Source organism: Maylandia zebra, linkage group LG3 (genome assembly GCF_041146795.1).
Source record: "Maylandia zebra isolate NMK-2024a linkage group LG3, Mzebra_GT3a, whole genome shotgun sequence".
In the NCBI taxonomy this organism is placed as follows: Eukaryota; Metazoa; Chordata; class Actinopteri; order Cichliformes; family Cichlidae; genus Maylandia; species Maylandia zebra.
This window is the reverse complement of record NC_135169.1, coordinates 34,317,472-34,340,727: the sequence shown is the minus strand read 5'-3', so window position 1 is coordinate 34,340,727 and position 23,256 is coordinate 34,317,472. Positions and strand designations below refer to the sequence as shown.

General features: G+C 39.2%; 3 long non-coding RNA genes across 9 annotated transcripts; all 3 read right to left on the bottom strand.

The window, feature by feature from the left end:
* Nucleotides 1-8,017: 8,017 nt before the first annotated feature.
* Nucleotides 8,018-9,229, bottom strand: LOC143417076 (uncharacterized). The gene is made up of 3 exons (XR_013097300.1): nt 9,158-9,229; nt 8,850-8,975; nt 8,018-8,104 (listed from the first exon to the last, which is right to left on the bottom strand). It is a non-coding gene; the product is annotated as an uncharacterized LOC143417076 (long non-coding RNA).
* A 5,002-nt stretch (nt 9,230-14,231) lies between these two features.
* On the bottom strand, nt 14,232-15,303 carry LOC112431844 (uncharacterized). The gene is made up of 3 exons (XR_003022681.2): nt 15,214-15,303; nt 14,994-15,109; nt 14,232-14,851 (listed from the first exon to the last, which is right to left on the bottom strand). It is a non-coding gene; the product is annotated as an uncharacterized LOC112431844 (long non-coding RNA).
* Nucleotides 15,304-16,811: 1,508 nt separating this feature from the next.
* LOC143417075 (uncharacterized) lies at nt 16,812-21,525 on the bottom strand. 7 transcript variants are annotated; one of them, XR_013097293.1, is made up of 3 exons: nt 21,382-21,525; nt 21,010-21,088; nt 16,812-16,976 (listed from the first exon to the last, which is right to left on the bottom strand). It is a non-coding gene; the product is annotated as an uncharacterized LOC143417075 (long non-coding RNA). The 7 variants fall into 7 exon arrangements; XR_013097299.1 differs by having other exon boundaries at nt 16,812-16,981; nt 21,386-21,525; XR_013097297.1 differs by lacking the exon at nt 16,812-16,976 and adding an exon at nt 19,806-19,935.
* Between the last annotated feature and the right edge of the window lie 1,731 nt (nt 21,526-23,256).

Genomic DNA, 23,256 nt, shown 5'->3' with positions numbered 1-23,256 from the left:
ATGTGTTAAATTTTCTTAGATGAGAGGGTCCAGCTGTAGATCAGATGAATAGGAAAGGATTTGTGAATGTGTGTGCTTCAGTTTGGTTTAGCTATAGGCCTGAACGTGTCATAAAATTAGGAGTAGACTTATAGGAGACCCTCCCCCCCCCTTGAGTTGGGAAAGTAAGAGAAAGAGAAGTTATAGCTGAGTGGAAATTCCCCAGGGGATACCTGGGGTGGGGCTCTCAGTGTTTGTAACCTGATGATTGTGGTCTGGAGGGGAGATGGACTTTTATGACCGGCAGGGAATCACATACGCAGGGGTACCTACACGTGCACACATGCGCACACACATGCACACACACATGCACACACATACATACACAGGTACGCGCACACACAGGCACTCACGTTCTTGCGCATACATACACAAACACAGAGTTTACAACACACCATGTGGGTTTTGTGATGGGGTCGCTTCTATAAAACTGGTTGAAACAGACAAAGAAGTGAAGATCTGCAGACGGACACCGGCCTTACATGTCTTCCCTTCTGGAAGTTGCATGCGTAACTGAAGATGAATAAAGGTTTTGTGAAATGACTACTGAGTCCGGTGCAGTCTCTGGAGGCCTGAGGAATAAAAAAGAACCGGGGTGAAACTGCTTTATGTAACACTTACCTGTTCCAGTACAGCACAAAGATTAGTAAAGTTCTGTATTAGAAATGTGCCTTAAACAAAATAAAGGAACATATATAAAAGCAAAATACATAATTAAACAGCATTTTACTATTGTACTTTATATAAGTATAGCTCATCTTGAAATGTTTTACAGTCGGAATAACATGCTGGTTATTTCCTAAAACAAACTAGATGTCCACCTGCCTGAAGGGAAGAAGAAACAAAGTCACCGCGTGGTAATTACTAGAAAGAGTAAAGTTTAATGAACGGTGTAGAAACTAGTTTAAACAACAGCTTTCAGAGAAAGCAACTCCTCCCGCACTGGAAGGGGTATAATTAAACATTAATGTTTTATTATGTCTCAGTTTTGATGTTGGGTACTAACAGTGAAGGTTGAGGTCATATGACTAGTCAACCTGGGTATTTGTAGGTAGTTTGAAGACGATCCATGAAAACATGAAGTTAATGCAAAGTTTTCACATTTGCTGTGATTTTGACCCGATTTTCACCAGAATTAATTCAGCTCGAGCTGTTATTGGTCTTTTCTATCATCACAAATAATTTGAAAATGATACCTTGAAAACTTTGGAGGCTAAAGTGACCACAGGTGGGACAGTAACGAATGGAGGGACAGGCGTCAGCTCCTCCAACCTGAGGGAGATCAGTAGTCTTGCAGTTGTTGAGAACTTCGTGGTTTGAGTGGTCTGAGCATGGAGCACCATTCCATGACTTCAATCATTGGCAGCAGAAGTCGTACAGTTTGTTGTTGTCTGCTGTGCAGATTTCTCAACTCAGCAGATTTTTCACCTAAATGTGGTGTTATTTGCAAAGTTTTGCAAATAATTCTCGTATAATAGTCTATAAATTGTGCACATTTTGTTCCCACTTTTTTAGAAACTTGATTGTATAATCAGTCTGATTTGCTTAAAAATAAAATTACAATCTTCTCTTCAAAGTAGGCCATCTCTTCAACTGACAGTACTGCCAGCCTGAGGACCACTGCACCACACTTTCCCATCATTTCACTTAAAGCGGGGCAGTTAAATTTCTACTGGTCTTGCAGGGAGCAAGTGGTTTAAAAACAGCAAACAACTCTTAAAAATATGAGGGTAGTGAAAATAAACCAAAACAATAAAGTAGCAGGCCTGGCAACAAAGAGCTTCATCTTACAAAGTCCCATCAAGCCAGGTGAGTACTTTTTTTAAGTTCAGCGTTATCATGCTCTGTAATTTAATGCTAGAAATGTAAGTATTAGCCACATTTTGGAAAGTGAGAGAAAAAGGAAGGAACAAATGAAGAAAGAAAGAAACTTGATCAAGCAGACTGTGGCACCACCAGGTGCATGACCATGACCACATGACATCTCTGCTACTAGAGTGTCTCCTCACCGGCTGCACAAAGCAAAAACAAAGGACACCGAGTTTGATATCGGCATCACAAACAGTCTACATGTGACCAATATAAGGAAATACCAAAACACTGAATATATGTGAGCATTTTTCTGATATACCTAACACCAGCATAACAAGTGCACATAACTGCTTTAGTTGGCTTAACTGGTACACCAAGGGCGTAGATTTGGCATGGACGAAGGGACATGTCCCCACCAATATCCAGCAATTATTGAATTTTCCCCACCAATAATTTGATCTCTTCGAGTAAAGAAAAACAAACCTGATAGAAAGAAATAACGATCTGTCAACGTCTCATTCACCCAGCGGTGCAGAAAGAGTTAAATTATATCCTCTACTGGAGTCCTGCCTCATGTGACAAATGTGGCCAATGTGATTGGCTGTGCCTTTCAGGGAGCTCTGTTTAGTTTTAGCAGCGCCAAGCCTGCGCTTCCAGGAGGAGAGGAGGACTGCAGCAAAAAGGAAGAACCTGGATATAAGAAAGTATTTTTCAAAGAAACCTGTAAATCACTTAAAGTCAAGTTCACTCATAAAATGTGTCCGTCATAATAACGTTACAGGCTGTGCTAGGCTTTGGCCCACATCAGTCTAAAATTGTAACCATGAATAATGTGTTTTGGAAACTAACTGCACAACAGGAAGCACTATTAGTTATCTCAGTCTCTCAGAGCAGCATTTCTAATTTTGATTGAAACTGTCAGAGAAAACGGCAGCCTCGAGCAAGCCAGGATATTAGTTTATAGCGGCTGTTAACATTATATGTCTAACATTAAAATTTCATCCTAATGGTACTTACATATTCATAGAGTTAATTTTGAGACAATATATCATGAGGTAGCCATGATTTTGCAAATATTCCAACTTGTAGTGCAGTTTGCAGAAATTGTTTTAAAAATGCACTCACCCTAAAAACATGCCTAAAATGTTGCATAATTTTGCTGAGAAATCTTTTACTTTGTGGTCATCTTAGATGGGTAGTTTTATGGACAAAACCCACCAGGTCATTCAGTGTTCCCTTACTGCTAATGTATATAAGAGATGTTGGTGTAATAAAACTGAAGTAATGTTGTTAAGTCCTTAAAGTCATATTCTTTTATTGTCATGACTGTATTTGAAGCTATTTTTATTTTTGTATGATACCTGATTTATATGAAATATGGCTGAAGTAAACTGAAGTATAAAATACTTAGTCAGTCATTTGTTTAATAGTAATTTAACATTATATAATTCAAATGTAAAACTATGAATTGTCATTTTAAATGGTTTAAAAGCATGTAGAATAGCATATGTAGGCAAGTATATTTCACCTTTTATCAAGAAGCAAAGACAAAAAGGGGAAAAATAGAAACAGGGCAGAGTTCGGTGGTTGAATCATCCGTCCCCACCAATGCCAAAACCAAATCTACGCCCTTGTGGTACACTAAGTGAAATTAGAACCGAGGGTATAACTTTATCTACTCATTTAACGCACCAAGATTAAGCAACCCATTGAACTTTCAGTTTCTCCAGGGTACTTACAACAAGTCATATGGGCGACCGTGGCTCAGGGGGTTGGGAAGCGCATCTGTAACCGGAAGGTCGCCAGTTCAATCCCCGTCGTTGTGTCCTTGGGCAAGACACTTTACCCTACCACCTACTGGTGTTGGCCAGAGGGGCCGATGGCGTGATATGGCAGCCTCGCTTTTGTCAGTCTGCCCCAGGGCTATCAGTCTGAAGGCAACCGTAGCTTGCCTTCACCAGTGTATGAATGCGAGAGTGAATGAATAGTGGCATTGTAAAGTGCTTTGGGTGCCTTGAAAAGTGCTATATAAAAATCCAATCCATTATTATATGGCGCATTACGACAGGTTTGCATTACCTTTTAATATATTCAGAGTCCATGTACAATTAATATGTAGAACAGCTCTGGATAAAAGCTTTAAGTTGCCTACCACAGGATATGAATATTTACTTTAAATGAGATGCATATTACAGGGATCAGCTGATAAACACTCACTGGTCAGATGAATACTAGATACTAGTATGTTGTTGTCAACAGAAACTGAATGAAGCCCAAAATGAAACTAAGCTAACCCAAGAATAAGTAGCTAAAACTTCAGGCTGCTCAAGAAAATGTTATTTTTAGTTGTAGTTAAAAAAGTTTAATGGTCAAAAATTTCTGCATATTAGAGAAAAAACCTTTTAGTAAAAGTAAACTGAAAAGTGAAATTATTTTTATTAACTCAGCAGGTTCACAATCAGTGAAAATGTGGTGTTTCAAGTCAATTTGAAACTGAAACTCTGAACACAACCTGCTCCTGACCAGGTTATGTGATATCTATGAAATCAACTAGATTTTATAGAACAAAGCTCAAACATGAATGATGACTAAGAACAAAAAAGAACAATAAAAACCAGCAAAAGTCATACAATAATAATAATAAAAAATAATAAAAGAAAAAAATGGTTGCAATCTTCCAGAATGGTCCAGATGGAATCAGCTACAGACTATCGAGGAACTGTACAGATCAACTCTGTAAGGTTACATCTTTAACATCTTTAACATCAGTCTCGGTCTGGAGAGGGTCCCCATTCTGTGGAAGACCTCCTGCATGTTGCCGGTACCAAAGACAACATACCCCAAGGAGCCAAACCACTTCAGTTCATATATAATGATAATAATAATTTAATTTTCCATTAACCAAATATTAAATAGTCCATCATTTGTTCAGTGTGAAATTAGCTTTTTGCAAACAATAACTTTAATTTCACAACCACTAGTTTCAGTGTAAAATTTCTACCTTGGTTCCCTTCAGTAACAATCAAGTAGAAATATGCCACTGGAAATATTATTTTTGCCTCAAAGCTACTGTCTCAGTTTATAGTTTATAGTAGATATACCAAAATCCAAAGAATATGCACAGCCACATGAAATAACTGATATTAAAAACAATACTGGGAAATATTACACAGCAAAAATTACCACAAGTGGAGACTTGTCAAATAAATAATCATTAAATGCTATGCTTGCACTTTCTCTCAACTTAATCTGACAACAGCTGCTTTTTTTTTTCTTCATCAATGCAGAATGACAGGCCCAACGAAACATTTTGTACTTTGCAACACTTTTTATTTGGTTGTTGCTTCTTACAACTCTCAGTCTTAGCTTTTCAGCTGTTAGCCACTCACAAAACCCCACCTCAGGTCCCGGCACATCCTTTATATAGGAGACCTAATCAGCTCAGGTGTGTCTCTCCCTGCAGCAGAGGAGCAAGAAAAACAACAACGCTGTGCCACAGTGACAAACCATGAACACCACCCAACTGTCTCATTGTCTGCACTTGATTTAGCAGCTTCTATTTCTAGATCCACTTGTGGAACTTTGGTGTATTTTGGATGGTTTGTGCCATGTTGTTTTTCTTCTTCTCTGGGCTTGGCTGCACTTGTTGTCTGAGATTTATTTTCAGTGTGTCCTTCGTTATATTTGACATGTCTAGCAGAGCTGTCCTGTGAGGGTTTCCCTACACTTTCTATTCCCGTGTTCTTCATCTTTGTCCCAAAACATTCACCGTGAGAATTCTGCCTATTTTCTTCACAAGTTATTTGTTTGTTAGTATTTGTTATAACTTTTCCTGACTTCTGTGAACCACGTCCTCCTTCTGTGACTCCCTGAATTTTTGGTCTGGCTTTTAGTTGAAAACTCTCTGCTTTAGTTTTTTCATTAGTAGCATCATCCTGGTTTTCTTTGGGTGCTTCTATTATTTCTGCTCCTGCTGGTCTCAGATGGGGTTTCTCTCTCATCTGAATTTGTTTAGTATTTCCTTCATGTTCTTTCTTTTCCTCCACATCGACATCTTTCTGTGTTGTAGCAGCACCACTTACCTCCTCTACTGTGTTTTGTTCAAACTTACTGTGGTCACCTTTTTCGTCTCCTTTTCTTTCTCTCCTGTCCTCCTTCACATCTCTGATTTCTCTCTCTACACAAACATCATTATCACTTGAATGTGTAACACTGATCTCCTGCATGTTCAGTGTATCACTGTGTCTGTTTCCATGTTTATGACTCTGATCATCTTGTAGTATGTTTTCTTTTCCTTCATCAACTTTTTCTTTATCCTGAAATGTGTCACAGCACATCTCTGCTGTTGGTTTATCAGCACTAATCTTTCCTTTTGTGTCATGTTGAAAATCTGTTTTTGTTTTCTCCTCAGCATGAGAAGGACTACAGGTTTGTTTATTCTCCTGATGTTCACATATGTTCTCTCCAACAGTGTCAGCTGGATGCTCTGCATGGCTTTTTTTCTCTGACTGTTTATCTTTAGCCTTTTCATCATTTTCTGCTTTATCATCCATTAATTTACTCATCTCATACTGTCTGCTTAGATCATCACAGACTGCTGATCGATCACTGATATCAAGTTTAAAATCAGGATTAATATCTATGCTGTTCTTTTCAGCATCATCCACTTCTGTATGTTTTTGATCCAGGTCATCACTTCCAGTGGTTCCTTTGTCCTCATTTGGTTCTTTGTCCAGAGGATCTACGTTACAGGGGGTGTCAGGTGATCCCCCTGCTTCTCTTAAGCGAGCAGTCTTTGGATTATCCGCTGTGTCTGTCTTCTCCCCTTTTCTCTTTCTATTGCTCTTATTTTTCCCATCTTGACTCTGATCATGTTCATTACTGATGGTGGGTAGTCCACTGGTGGACACATCTGTGGACTCTGGAATAGCAGTATCTGCAGCATGAAGCACAAAGTAGAAACAAAATCATTCAGGCACCAAACAGCTGAGGAAACGACAACAAAAATATTTTCTCTTACCTTTCTTTTTGCTATAAAACAGAAGATATGTAGTCTGGGACCTAATTGACAAATATGACATGTAACAAATATGTTACTTTCACAGTTTCGCAGTGATGTGTTTGGCTAATATTTTATAACATATTTATTTTTTGCAGCAGTGTTTTCCGACGTATTAATATGTGTCTGTGTATGTTTACATTTTACTAACAGTGTAAATATTAAAAGAGACACATAAATGTTTTAATTGTTTTCATTGATTTTATTATTTTGCTTTTGCACAGGAGAGTTTTGGGGACAGAGTTGAATCAATCACAGAAAAAATCTGCAGTTGTGATTATAGCAACAGTGTGATATGATACTTCAACATGTAGCACACTGTAATTGAGAAAAGTGTATTTAACGCATGTTTAGTGCATACTCGTGTGAAAAGTTAAGAAATAACTGGAAGATAATGTACAGTGGAAATAACAAGTACGAAAACTTACCTCTCAGTGTTATCCACCTGGAATGGCTGAAAACCAAGCTGATGATGTAAAAAATAATAAAGTATGACATGAATGATCAGCTGGGCCACTGTCACGCATGAGTAATGTAGGAATGTCTTTTGGTATCAAAAATGTATAAGTGATCCATCTTACCTCTGTGACTCTGGTATCATCAAACTGATACCATCTGTCTCTGTGTTCATCCTGGATCTTGATTGTGGCGGAGTAATGTCCACCTCTCAGATCCCCAAAATGATCCAGAAACGCATATAGTTCATATTTCTGACTCTGATTACAAAAGGAAAAATGGCAAACATCAGAATGACTGAAGAAAATAAAATGGATTATGATTAAATACTAAAATATTCTGCACATTTACCTCTGGTATCTGCAGGGTGTAGGGAACCTCCACAGAACAGGTGATTTTGAAGTATGACATGTAATTATAGTTGAACTCAAACCTCTTCAGCAGCAGACACAAAACATCTGGATGATGCTTTATTACATCTCTCTGAATGAAAAACATTTAATTTAGGACAGTTTTACTGATACAGCACCAAATCACAACAACAGTCACCTCAAGGAGCTTGTCTGCTTCCATTACAAGTCAATATGTTTTCATAATTTTATTTAAAGAATAATAAAAGAATCATAAACATTTTTAACTCACCATAGTACCATCAACTTTTTCATCACACTGCTCACAGTACATCTGATTTTCTCCACAGAAATCTGAAGTTTTAAAAAACTCTTCAATGCCCTTCACCTGAAAAATGGTATTCAAAATCAGCTCTGACAAAGATGTGCTGACCAGTGAAGTGAAGCTAAGAATCTTTCCTCAAGGAAGAAGATTTTCAACATGGCCTACTAACTTTATTAATTCAGACTCAAAGGTTAAGATGTATTGTTTAAGAGAAAAGTGAAAAGAAAAGCCATAAAGTAAAATTACCACTGGAGGGTTTTTTTTTTTTTTTGTAGTTTCAGCTCTGTACACCACCACGGTGGAGTGTAAATCAGTCAATATGTGACTAAAGTGCAGACTTTTAGGTTTAATTCTTTTCTTTTTTTTAATTTGTATGACCTGTATCAGAATTACAGCTTTTACAGGTTTTTTTCAGAGATCATTGCTGTAAATTTTCTTGCTAAATAATCAGATACTTTAGACAAACCAGAAAACTCAAAAGAGTGGACATACATGATTATATACCTATATCCTTCATTGTGATTCCTTTCCACTCATTAACATCAAACAGCAGTGGGAGACTAAGTTGGAAGTACAGCTTCAGACCTCTGGTAGGACAAACCACTGCACAGAATTCACTTAAGCAAAGCTAAATGTTAAACTTTATGCTGTGGATTTAATAAAACAGTCATCATTTACTGGGGAAAATATAAAAATATTATATATATTTTACTGGCAAAAGCATGTAAGTTCAAAATGTTTCCTCACAGCTGTCATGTCCTGGCAGACAGAAACATGCTGACAAGTTTGCAACTTGTCAGATCCTTACCACACTGTAGTCTTTACTGCAACAATCCACCAGTGAAAGAGGAAGATACCAAAATGGTGCATCTCTGTCAGTCTCTACATGATCTTTAGAGCAGGTGGTCTTGTTTACTAACTGACCGTGAAAGATCTGAAAATACAGATGCACAAAAACCTGTTCATTTTCTTTCAGTTATAATTAGAAAGCATTTGTTCACAACAAAAGTTGTCCAAAGCATTTTATACTCTAAGGCAAAGACTCCACAATTAAAAAGTGATATATTGATCCAGTGTGTAGATATAGATATCCTTTAGCATCGATGAAGACCTTACCTTTGATGCATCAGGACTGGTCATTCTTAAAATCCTCTCAAAGTACTCGGCAGCATCACGCTGTTCATACACTGTGACAAATGCATTTTTATAAAAGTCATTTTGTAATTTTGCCCTACAATTTTCCATTTTTATAATGATGAAATAATTAGATCAATGATAGTAATATTTTTAAAGTTATACAGTGCTCAGGAGTTTACAGTGTTAAAAAGGTTTTGTTGTTCTGTACCGTTGTCGATGCCCAGCTTGTTTGTTATTTTATATGTGTATGTTGTATACTTCTGCAAGTCATCAAATAAGGCTTGCAAATCATGATCAAGGAATTCAGAGTGGGAATTTTGTTCGGAGTACCTACACAGGAAGTAAACATGAGTGATTAACAAATGCACCGTAAACTTCATATATGATAAATGCAGAATCATGCTTAAAGCTGGACAACAAACTTTTTCACAGCCTCTCTGAAGTCTTTGGTCATGAACAGCACCTGCAGCACACTGTTCAAGTAACATGTGGATCCTTGCTTTATCAGCCCATGGTACCTGTTAGCTGATGGGAAGAGAGAATTCATACAAAGAAGAAGATATATATTTAAAACATGAGCCTGGATCATAAAATACCCAAAGAGAAATAAACCAAAAACAGTCAAACCCATTTATATTTTATTTATTTATTGATAATTTATTCTATAATGATTACATTTTAATTTCTACATATAGGAGTTTAACTGGGTATTTTTTATTTCGTTTTTCTTTTGTCGATATTACGCTAAAATATCTAATTTGCCACTTCTAGTCAAATCTAGTTGTTTGATGTGATCGGCTGATTGGGAAAGCACGTGCCGATTTATATTGTGTTCCAAACTTTACAGTGCGAGAGAAAAAAGAGAGCCAATAAAGAACTACCAGTAAACCTCCGAAATAAATTACGTTGACCCATAGATCCAACACGTTCTCACTCCCAACTCGTCAAACGTGTGACACATGGTCAGGCTCCCTCTGCTTCACTTATGGACGCGCAGGGTACCCCCCTCGCGTCGGGAATTGACGTGAAGGGTCCTCCGATTGAAGAGATTGCCGCGGAAGTGCCTGTTGTCGGTATATTTAGACATTTTCCAAATCACATTGTAGTGACGTATACAGAACACAATAAATTATATAATGTAAACAACTACCTGAAAAACAGGTAGAACGATACTTTTGTATCGTTTATTGCATTTACGGAGGGAGTGATGTATGCTGGGTAATGGCACAGCTAGCTACTGGGTGACTTTATTCACCCGCTTCGGCAATTATCAGTCCATACAATGGGCGTTATTAGCACAAATCAGTCCCATAGATATGGGCCATCTCCTGCTAGATTGTTCAGAAGGTTGTTCTCATCCATCCAGATGGAGGATCACTAACAGGAGCGTGGAAGACTCCAGAATCCACTCTGGCTGGAATCCGGTGGATATGCAGTGTGTACAGGTAAGACCATTTAAACGGACAGCATTTATAGAATGACTATTAAAAGTCAGCAAGTGTCAGTAATGTTAATGTGGTTATCTTAGTAATACACAGAGTGCTAATATAACAGCTTTAAGATGCATTTGTAGATATTATTACGTGTTTTACCGTCTTTATGGTGCTAGCTTAAAGTTACGGTGTAAACGTTAGCTTACATTGGAGTAAAGCTGTTACTGGTTAAACGATGTTAGCACAGAAATATTAGCTTCTGTCATGACTGATGAAGTTACTAGTTAATAAAGTTTCCAGTAAAGTGTTTAATCGCAGCCACAGACTGACAGCAAATATCTCGATTAGCTTCAGTGCATCTGTAATAAATATGTGCAAGTTTCAGTGCTTCGTTTAAACTGTATGATACTTATACTGACCCAGGGTCAGTGTAAAATACAATCCTAGCTGTGTGAACAAAGCCTGGCTCCTTTAATCCTGCATGACAAACCTCAGGATGCAGCTTATTATTACTCTTTCCTGCTGGCACACCTGTCACACCTGAGAGTCAGCTAGAAACTTACAGTGACGTGGACAACATGCAAAGACTGCCAGACTCTGTAATACTGCAAATGATCAGTGACTCAGGTTATCACTAAACTTTAAACGGCACCTCTGTGTCTCTGTGTGCTGAACATTTAGGATTGAGTCAGGCTGCATTGACTGTGGGACTTTAATGTGTTAAAAGCAGGTTGAAGACGGCTCAGAAACATTTGAAGATTAAAATTTAGCATTATGGCTGCTGGTGGTTTGTAAAGCCTCTACTCAGCTGTATTTTTGTTACTAATTTATGTTTGTTGTTGTTTAACACAGATTTCAGAAGAGCAAAGATGCTTAATAGTTTAACTAGATTTCATTTGTCAGTGTGGGACTGCTGAGTCACCTGAAGAACTCATTTCATTCATTCTCCACATGATGTTCATTTACAGAAATGTTTCACAGGAACTGATTTCTCCCAAAGGGTGAACTAGTGTGTTTCCATAGATTACCTCTGTATGAATGTACTTCTTAAATGAAGGCAAGTGTTTGTCCTTTTTTGTTCCTCAGGTACAGTACGTGATATCAAGGGCAGGCGGTCAACACTGGGGGTAGACAAGAAGCAGACGTACTTCCAAGAGGGAGCTGCAGTGAGGTCAGAGGTCAGAATCTGAAACGGCTCAGGTTTATATTTTAGAGGTTATAAAAAATCAAAATGTATTTATAAAGAAACCTTTAAATAATAGTCATAATTATGATTATTATAAGAAATATCAAACATTTAAGTGGATTTTCTGTTACACATATTGTGTTAGCCCTGCAATAAACTGGCAGCCTGTCTTCGTCCTGTATCAGCTGGGATAGGCTTCATCCTCCCGCAACCCTGAATTGGATACATTGTATTCCAATTATGTAATCTGATCATTTACAAACTCAAGGTATCTAATCAAAATGTAAGTAATAATTATAAAATGGGAAAGCAGAAATAAGTGTGACATGAATGTAAATTGTGAGCTGACATAGAGGACAGCTACATGTAGTCTGAAAAACCTTTGTTGTCAAGTTTGCAGGTATATCAGCACGAGACATTCTTACATAGAAGAGACGTTAAAGTCTCTAACTCAGAATGTGTTGATATTTAGACAGTGTGCATCTGTATGCTGAAACTGTAATGGTGAACCTGAGGTGATGGTCAACAGAAGGCAAATATATATCAATATAAAACAATATTGAAGTAATGTCTTTACCCTCTGCAGCGTGTGGACGCTGTGCACGCAATCACCTTATTCACTGTAGTAAACATGCACCGCTAGCTCACGTGACTGACTGTCTCCATGGTTACATCGTATATTATTAGCTATGTAAACAGCTTCCAAAGATACCGCCATAGCTCTCTGCAGCTGTAACACTTTCACACTTTGCAAATCATTTCACGTTTTTGATAGTTATGAAGACAGAATATGTTTCTAAGGTCATGCTAGGCGGTTGCTATGGTGGTTGGTGTGGACTTGGCTGGACCGCGTCCGATTCCTGTTATTAGCTGTCCGCCGCAGGAAGGCTGCGTTCCATTTACAAGTAGTGACAGTCTGCCGCAACTCGAACTCAAACCCCGCTTTGTTCTGTAATTATAGGCCTTTTATAGCCGTTCATGACACGCACACACACACATAAAGCACTTTGCCTCACCATGAGAATGCAACTTTACCTAACCTAACCTTAAAGTATCTGATATAGGATAGAAAAACGAAGCAACCAGAGATTTAATGATGAAGACTCTGGGTTCTGTAGTTCACGTTTTACAGTCCTGAATGACTCTTTGCATATGATTTATTGAAGAGGAGTTTAGAATGCACTTTACATTTAGACTGTTGCTGTTTCATCTTTTACATTGTTGCCGTGTTATGTCATGAATAAGGTTCACCTGCTGGGGGTTTGATGGATCAGCTGGACAATACAGTCAAAGACAGACTTCATTCATCATATGCAAGAATCCTAGTTGGATTTTTGTTGTCACTCATGTTTTTGAACCAAATATTGAAAACAATTCTGACAGACTGGATACCTGGTCAGGGTGTACATTACCTTTCACTCAAGCATCCCAGGACAGAGCCCTGCCCCACCATGAGCCTGGGTGGATACGTGGTTATTAATATAAAAGGACCGATACTGAATATGAATATTTCATGAAAATTGAATTATAATACAAATTAGTAATAAGGGTTTCTCTGCGCCCTTATCTACCCCATACTCAAAGAGCTGCGGGCAGAGAGGGTGACAGGCGAGGATGGCACTGAAGAGAAGATGCTCGGTTTCTGGAGTCTCCTGGTCCTGTCAGTATTAGTAGGATGCATCTGCTGTGTCTTCTCGTGGATGCTCACCTACCTTGACTCGTTCCAGCCTGGTATGGATTTCCCAACACTGTGGACAGTGGCCCACGTCAGAGACGTTTAATATTGATTACATATGTCTGAATTGCTAACCCTAACCCTAGCTCAACAGACCACAATGCCCTGGACTGTCAGTATTATTACATGCTGTGAACATAAGTAGCGTTGATCACAGTTTATGTTGTAAAAGAGAAGGAATATTGGAAAGAAAGATCAACATTGTGATATTATTTCTTCCAAACTGACCAGAAACATGCTTGTCAGACTCTCACAGCATAGGATCAGACTCACTGTGCATGACGGCTCAGGCCAATGATGTCTGTTAGATTGTCAGTTGTTTAGTGCTTCTGTACAGTTAGGGTCACGTCTCTATTTCAGAATAATTAATATGCGGAAAACACTAAAAGTTGATTGTCTTCCAGTATTCTAGCATAATTAAAAAACTTTGACTTTGTAAGTACATATTATTAGTCCTAATGCCAGCATGATTCTTCATAACTCCTGCTTTGAAATACTGAACTTTAAAATTGACCTGATGAAAGATCATTTACAGTGGCACTCTGTCAGGATCATTCTGACTGTAAGATCACTGTATTAATCTGAATCCTTCTGAAATGTGCTGTGAATGAATGCTGATGCAACTCACTGTGGGAAAGCTGTTAATAAAATGAATCTGTGACACATGCAACACATTCACAGAGGAAGAGGACACAAAGGGAGGACACGCAGAGGCTGTGTTGAAGTCAGAAATCCAAATCTTTATTAAAAAACAGGCGGCGGTAACAAACAGGAAGACAAGCAGTCCATCAAACAGTCTACAGGGTCAAACATACAGAGAATTCAAACAGCAGTAAAAAATAACTGGACACTGAAAAACTTAAAGCAATGTGTGACGCAATAAAAGGAAGCAGCGCAGTATATTCACTGAATTATCATCAATTACAAAAGAGAAAAACGACGATTTCTAAGGATTGTTTTCTTAAATGCAGTTAGAGTGTGGCTGGTAAAGATGGAAACATGCAGAATGTAAACTGTGTGAGTTTGTGAACTTTGTTAGTAACAAATGAGGTAAAAAAAACAACCCCAAAACAGACAAAACACAGAAAGAGGCTCTCAGTATTCATTAATAATTAGAAAGAAAAATTCTGGTCGTGGATTTTTACAGTCTTAGTTCCGCTCGCTGTCATCATTATAATCATCATGATCAATGGCGAGGTCCTGAGGTGGGTGGGGCTGTCTCTGGTGATGTCACCATGAAGGAACAGCATCTGGCACGTGTTGGTGAAACATCCCAGTACATTGGTGTAGTTTCCTCTCCAGCTGTTTGACATGTGACACTTGAACATTAAGGGGAAGAAGAAGAAACAGTGTTAGGTCAGGTGACCACATGGTTTCTAAAGTAACTGACAGGAAGTAACCAGGCTGTTAGAAATGGATGGCATGTGTTTAGAGTTACTGGAGTTGGGTAACTCTACTTACCAAAAGCAGAAGCACACAGATGAAGGATCAGATGCTGAATGTTGCAGGAACATGCTCATGTGTGGTGGTCATTCAGTGCTGCAGGTTAGACAGTCCAAGACTGATATGCTGCCCATCTGAGAGTTTGAAAACACACATGCAAAGATTTATTTTGTATTACAGTCAAAGTTGGATGTTCATTTCTGTCCTTTAAAATGTTTGTGTATTTGAAAGCACTAACATTTAAGGATGACTTGGATCGTCTCCTTTAAAGGGGAGACAAGTGTATCCACTGATCCACGTCACTTTACCTGGATGATGACTCCTCTCCCCTCACTCAGAAACAGTCCTAATATAACCAAGCAAATAAATAATATTGAAGATTTACTTACATCATTACAAAAACATCAAAAACATCTCCCTTTGATTCTATTTCTCCATTCCTGCTGAACATCAGGCAACACATATCTCAATAAATCACAGTAAAATGTAAAGCACATGTTTTCTTTGTCTAACCTCTGCAGAGCCTCTGTCAAGAAAAACATATCTGTAAGCATAAAACAAATATACATTTCATAACACGTCACTGGACAAACCTCGGTCAGTTGATTTCCTCTGTGCAGTGCAGACGAACATAAGTCAGCAAGTCAAGGTGGTGAGATGGACTGGTGTCCTTTGTGACTCTGCTGGTTCTTCTGAGGAAACACCACCGTCTCTCCACACCGTCACCTGTGAGCACAAACTGCTGCTCTGCTCTGCCAGCATGTAGGAATCACATATCACACACAGGGGTGAAGAAACATCAGAGCTCAACTTTGGATACTTTAGATCTAAACAGATCAAAGCAGCTCTTAGTTTCAACAATCAGACAAACAATGATACCAAACTGATTCTGTATGAATACAATATGGTATTTTCAATACAGGTGTCAAATTAATTTATTAAAACTAATACAGATATATGTATATATGTATATATATTTTTTTGATGAATTCATTTGTTAAATTATAAGAATACATTTTTTATTTTTATTTTTCATTTAACAATTGCAACTGAAAGAAATTAAATATTGAACAAAAATATATTGTCACATTCTGAGCATGCTCAGCACGCTGACAGACTTGAAGTTGCTACAGATTTTAAGAAGTGATAATTATGGGGAAGAAACTTCTCTTTTTCATCCATTTAATCAAACATTTGATGCCTCAGCTGTCTCAGTCTATAGCATTCTGCAACTACAACTAACCTGAGGCTTGGATTTGGCTGCAGGTGCCCCTGTACATCCTTCTTAGCAGCACACATGTGGGTACCATTTAATCCCACTTCTTCCTGAGCTTTGCTTCATCACAAGACCAAAGGTGGCATCCCGTGTCACAGTCTTATCATCATCCAGAAGAAACATTTGAAGAAACATCATGGAGAAGAAACATTTACGCGCCCCCTGGTTTTGTTTTCTGATCCTGCGAAAAGACTGAGGACAACAAAGCCCAGAGAACACGAGATACACAACATCCAACATTCAGACTCAACAGCCTCCATAAATGAAGAGCACCAGGTTGGTTCAGTTATAGTAGATATGAGCATACTTCACATTACTGGGTATGAATAATAATGAGGAGGCAAACTTTGAAGATGCAGAGCATGATGTCCCATCATCAGACTGTAAACAAACATCCACCAGGCTCTTTGTTGCCAAATTTGATGATTCTCCTATCAGGGATCAGTAGCGTGTATTAACCTGTGGTATAAGCAGCAGTCACTGAAATATTACTCTTTCAGATAAGAAATCTAAAAGCCAGGGTGGGAGGGATCTCTGCAAACTGACTTACCTTTGCAAGTGTGAAGCTCAACAAAAATCTGACTCTCCAGTCACAGACAAACAAAAACTCCAGCTGGGAGATAGAAAACGCTGTCTGGGTCTTGCTGGATGTTGCTGGTCAGAGTCCCACATTAGCAGAGTGCTTCTTGGTGCCACTGACCCATGTGGACAGTGACTGTGGAGAACTGTTCTGGAAAACAGAGAAGAGAATTAAAATAACAAAAAGCCAAACAGGATTTCCACAAAGACTCTCTTGGAATCAGCAATCAAAAAAATCACTGGTTCATATTTCAATTAAATATGAACAGGTTCCTTAAATGTACGCAGTTCAGATCTGATTTAATTTAATTTCCTTCACACAGCACATTCGTCCAGGCTGACAGGTAAACATAGAATTAATCTCAGGTAACATGACTCAGAGTAGAGTTTCAGTAAGAAAGATTGCAGGCTCTAATATTATTACCACACAATCCAAGGACACACTAACAGCTCAGATTTGTAGAACTATTTAAACAAATGTCTTCTGAATATTCAATTCATGTTCACAGTGGGAGGGTGGGGGGGGGGGGGGGGGGGTGTCGTGGAATTTTTTAAATAAAGTCTGCAACACAGAAAGAGCTGTGATCAAGCTATTTATTACTGCGCCAACACACATCAAACATCACAGTTCAGTCATGTCAGCGCTGCCACAGAAGTTGTGCTCCTCCTCCTTTATGCATTCCAAGGAAGATGGTAAATGGTAAATGGCCTGTATTTATGTAGCGCTTTACTAGTCCCTAAGGACCCCAAAGCGCTTTACATATCCAGTCATCCACCCATTCACACACACATTCACACACTGGTGATGGCAAGCTACATTGTAGCCACAGCCACCCTGGGGCACACTGACAGAGGCGAGGCTGCCGGACACTGGCGCCACCGGGCCCTCTGACCACCACCAGTAGGCAACGGGTGAAGTGTCTTGCCCAAGGACACAACGACCGAGACTGTCCAAGCCGGGGCTCGAACCGGCAACCTTCCGATTACAAGGCGAACTCCCAACTCTTGAGCCACGATCGCCCGCGCCCGGAAGAGGGAGAAAGTTACAAACTGATCCTACCACACTTCACGTGTCTCGCTATGAAACCTAACGCATCAATGGTTATGCTGTTTTGTGCCCTTGGCCTTATCAGCACCTGTAAAGGGAGTTGTTTTCTCAAACTGCTGACGCTGAAGTAAGTTCATCTAGTTTTAGAAACTTTCACTGAACAGTCTATAACAGTGTCACAACTAAGCATATGCATAAGCACTTAAATACTTTAAATGAGAATAACAGAAAATTTCTATTAAAAAGGCTAGAGCCTGTCCCAGTAGTCATAGGTAGAGCACACCTGGACAGGTCACCAGTCTGTCAGAGGACTAACACAGAGACAGACATCAGAGTAACAAATCTATTTAAAATTAATGTAAGTTTGCTGCAGCTGTATGTATGAACATGTGTTTCTGTGCTCACAGTCCACCTCTCAGGAACCTGCAGTTCACTTTTAGTCAACTTTAAACAGACCCCACAACAGGCTGATGTGGCTGGATCAGTAGTCTGATTTAAGTACGATACCTTTGGCCAGGGATTAATCTGGTACATCGCTTCACAGCAGTCTTACGTATTTTCCCCACACCTGAATAAAAAATACTGATATATACAAATAACAGCTTCAGCTGATGCAGCCTGACTCAATCCTAAATGTTCAGCACACACAGAGAGACACAGAGGTACCGTTTAAAGTTTAGTGTTAACATGAGTCACTGATCATTTGCAGTATTACAGAGTCTGGCAGTCTTTGCATGATGTCCACGTCACTGTAAGTTTCTAGCTGACTCTCAGGTGTGACAGGCATAGCTGGTTATGACCTGCTGTCTATCTGTGTCAGATATAAACCAAGTTTAGTTGTAGTTTGTTTTCGTTGTGCTGACTTTTTACAGTCGCTTAGAATAACTGGTACTACGTACTAGCTAGCATGACGGAGTTTATATACTGCTGGGCGGGTGCTATGAAGTTACTGATAGTAAATTTTATTTTATGCTTAAGGTTAGTTTCTCAAACTCCTCAAAATCTTAACAAATTGTGCCAATCCTTACATGTTGCACCAGGCTGATTTATCATCAAAAGTGGAGAAGTCTGTGACAGAGGAGACAGAAGAGCAGCAGAGAGAGATGGAGCAAGAGAGAGAAATAAAAGAGCAGGAGAGAGAGATGGAGATGGAGAGATGACTTTATGTCATCCATGAGGGATGCATTTGACATATGTTTCACATATTATAGCCCAACAAGTTACTTATAGCAATTTAAATACAAGAAATCAGATTTTTGCAGACAATCACTTTTTGGCACAACACCGGCTATTGCAGTTAATAATACAACAGCTTCTTGCCATTTTTTGTGTTTCTTTTTATTGCTGTGTAACTGAGTTCAATTGAAAGCCTGCATGCGCTAGTACCTCTTGCCACAAGTTCCCAGAATCCTTTGCGGTTTTACCCCTGAATGACGTCACATTTTGGTGGGCCGGTCTCTAGTCAAAATGCCCGGGCCGATTTTTTGTCCCAGTCCAGCCCTGGTGACAGGTGTGCCAGCAGGAAAGAGTAATAATAACCTGCATCCTGAGGTTTGTCATGCAGGATTAAAGGAGCCAGGCTTTGTTCACACAGCTAGGATTGTATTTTACACTGACCCTGGGTCAGTATAAGTATCATTTTAAGTGCTTTCCCATTTTATAATTATTACTTACATTTTGATTAGATACCTTGAGTTTGTAAATGATCAGATTACATAATTGGAATACAATGTATCCAATTCAGGGTTGCGGGAGGATGAAGCCTATCCCAGCTGATACAGGACGAAGACAGGCTGCCAGTTTATTGCAGGGCTAACACAATATGTGTAACAGAAAATCCACTTAAATGTTTGATATTTCTTATAATAATCATAATTATGACTATTATTTAAAGGTTTCTTTATAAATACATTTTGATTTTTTATAACCTCTAAAATATAAACCTGAGCCGTTTCAGATTCTGACCTCTGACCTCACTGCAGCTCCCTCTTGGAAGTACGTCTGCTTCTTGTCTACCCCCAGTGTTGACCGCCTGCCCTTGATATCACGTACTGTACCTGAGGAACAAAAAAGGACAAACACTTGCCTTCATTTAAGAAGTACATTCATACAGAGGTAATCTATGGAAACACACTAGTTCACCCTTTGGGAGAAATCAGTTCCTGTGAAACATTTCTGTAAATGAACATCATGTGGAGAATGAATGAAATGAGTTCTTCAGGTGACTCAGCAGTCCCACACTGACAAATGAAATCTAGTTAAACTATTAAGCATCTTTGCTCTTCTGAAATCTGTGTTAAACAACAACAAACATAAATTAGTAACAAAAATACAGCTGAGTAGAGGCTTTACAAACCACCAGCAGCCATAATGCTAAATTTTAATCTTCAAATGTTTCTGAGCCGTCTTCAACCTGCTTTTAACACATTAAAGTCCCACAGTCAATGCAGCCTGACTCAATCCTAAATGTTCAGCACACAGAGACACAGAGGTGCCGTTTAAAGTTTAGTGATAACCTGAGTCACTGATCATTTGCAGTATTACAGAGTCTGGCAGTCTTTGCATGTTGTCCACGTCACTGTAAGTTTCTAGCTGACTCTCAGGTGTGACAGGTGTGCCAGCAGGAAAGAGTAATAATAAGCTGCATCCTGAGGTTTGTCATGCAGGATTAAAGGAGCCAGGCTTTGTTCACACAGCTAGGATTGTATTTTACACTGACCCTGGGTCAGTATAAGTATCATACAGTTTAAACGAAGCACTGAAACTTGCACATATTTATTACAGATGCACTGAAGCTAATCGAGATATTTGCTGTCAGTCTGTGGCTGCGATTAAACACTTTACTGGAAACTTTATTAACTAGTAACTTCATCAGTCATGACAGAAGCTAATATTTCTGTGCTAACATCGTTTAACCAGTAACAGCTTTACTCCAATGTAAGCTAACGTTTACACCGTAACTTTAAGCTAGCACCATAAAGACGGTAAAACACGTAATAATATCTACAAATGCATCTTAAAGCTGTTATATTAGCACTCGGTGTATTACTAACATAACCACATTAACATTACTGACACTCGCTGACTTTTAATAGTCATTCTATAAATGCTGTCCGTTTAAATGGTCTTACCTGTACACACTGCATATCCACCGGATTCCAGCCAGAGTGGATTCTGGAGTCTTCCACGCTCCTGTTAGTGATCCTCCATCTGGATGGATGAGAACAACCTTCTGAACAATCTAGCAGGAGATGGCCCATATCTATGGGACTGATTTGTGCTAATAACGCCCATTGTATGGACTGATAACAGCCGAAGCGGGTGAATAAAGTCACCCAGTAGCTAGCTGTGCCATTACCCAGCATACATCACTCCCTCCGTAAATGCAATAAACGATACAAAAGTATCGTTCTACCTGTTTTTCAGGTAGTTGTTTACATTATATAATTTATTGTGTTCTGTATACGTCACTACAATGTGATTTGGAAAATGTCTAAATATACCGACAACAGGCACTTCCGCGGCAATCTCTTCAATCGGAGGACCCTTCACGTCAATTCCCGACGCGAGGGGGGTACCCTGCGCGTCCATAAGTGAAGCAGAGGGAGCCTGACCATGCGTCACACGTTTGACGAGTTGGGAGTGAGAACGTGTTGGATCTATGGGTCAACGTAATTTATTTCGGAGGTTTACTGGTAGTTCTTTATTGGCTCTCTTTTTTCTCTCGCACTGTAAAGTTTGGAACACAATATAAATCGGCACGTGCTTTCCCAATCAGCCGATCACATCAAACAACTAGATTTGACTAGAAGTGGCAAATTAGATATTTTAGCGTAATATCGACAAAAGAAAAACGAAATAAAAAATACCCAGTTAAACTCCTATATGTAGAAATTAAAATGTAATCATTATAGAATAAATTATCAATAAATAAATAAAATATAAATGGGTTTGACTGTTTTTGGTTTATTTCTCTTTGGGTATTTTATGATCCAGGCTCATGTTTTAAATATATATCTTCTTCTTTGTATGAATTCTCTCTTCCCATCAGCTAACAGGTATCATGGGCTGATAAACCAAGGATCCACATGTTACTTGAACAGTGTGCTGCAGGTTCTGTTCATGACCAAAGACTTCAGAGAGGCTGTGAAAAAGTTTGTTGTCCAGCTTTAAGCATGATTCTGCATTTATCATATATGAAGTTTACGGTGCATTTGTTAATCACTCATGTTTACTTCCTGTGTAGGTACTCCGAACAAAATTCCCACTCTGAATTCCTTGATCATGATTTGCAAGCCTTATTTGATGACTTGCAGAAGTATACAACATACACATATAAAATAACAAACAAGCTGGGCATCGACAACGGTACAGAACAACACGGATGAATCATGGTTCACATTGTTCAGGGCAGATGGCAGCTGAGAATGTTCCAGTTCTTGCATGGCCAGCATACTCACCGGACATGTCACCCATTGAGCATGTTCGGGATGTGCTTGACCGGCGTATACGACAGCGTGTACCAGTTCCCATGAATATCCAACAACCTCGCACAGCCATTGAAGTGGAGTGGACCAACATTCCACAGGCCACAATTGACAATCTGATAGACTCCATGCGACGATGTGTTGCACTGCATGAGGCAAATGGTGGTCACACCAGATACTGACCGGTTCTGGGTCCCCAGACCCCCAATAGCGCAAAAAACTGCACATTCCAGGGTGGCCTTTTGTTGTGGGCAGTCTGAGGTACACCTGTGCACTACTCATGATGTCAGATCAGCATCCTGATGTGGCACACCTGTGAGGTGGGATGGATTATCTCAATATGGCAGATGTGCCCACTACCACACATTTGGACTGATTTGTGACCACTGTTTGGGAGGGATGGTTATATTGTGTATCTGGAATGAATTTTAGGTCTCTACGTCCATCCCATGGGGAATGGGAGCAGTAACAAAGGTGTTGCGTTTATATTTTTGTTGAGTGTAGTTTCAGCAACAGGCACTGCAAGAGCAAAACCAGGGGCACAGAAACCAGCACATAATGGGAAAGATCTACCAGGTTGTAGTTCATGGACTACGGGGTGAGAAGATGATGATTGACCTGTGCAACACTGACGAGCAGTTTCAGAGCATGACAGTGAAACAGCTGAAGGAAAAAATAAGTCAAAGGCTTCCGGAGACCGCAGGTAAATACACTGAGACATTAAGACTTCCATTACTTACATCATGTGACACCACGTAGCCCGTGGCTGACGAAGGCGCTCACAGTAGCATTTAAAATGTTGTTTTTCTTTTAGTAAACGGAAGAATCAAAAGTGAAAGTAGACAGCATTATGCACAACGACAAGCTTTTTTCTTTAACATTACTATATTA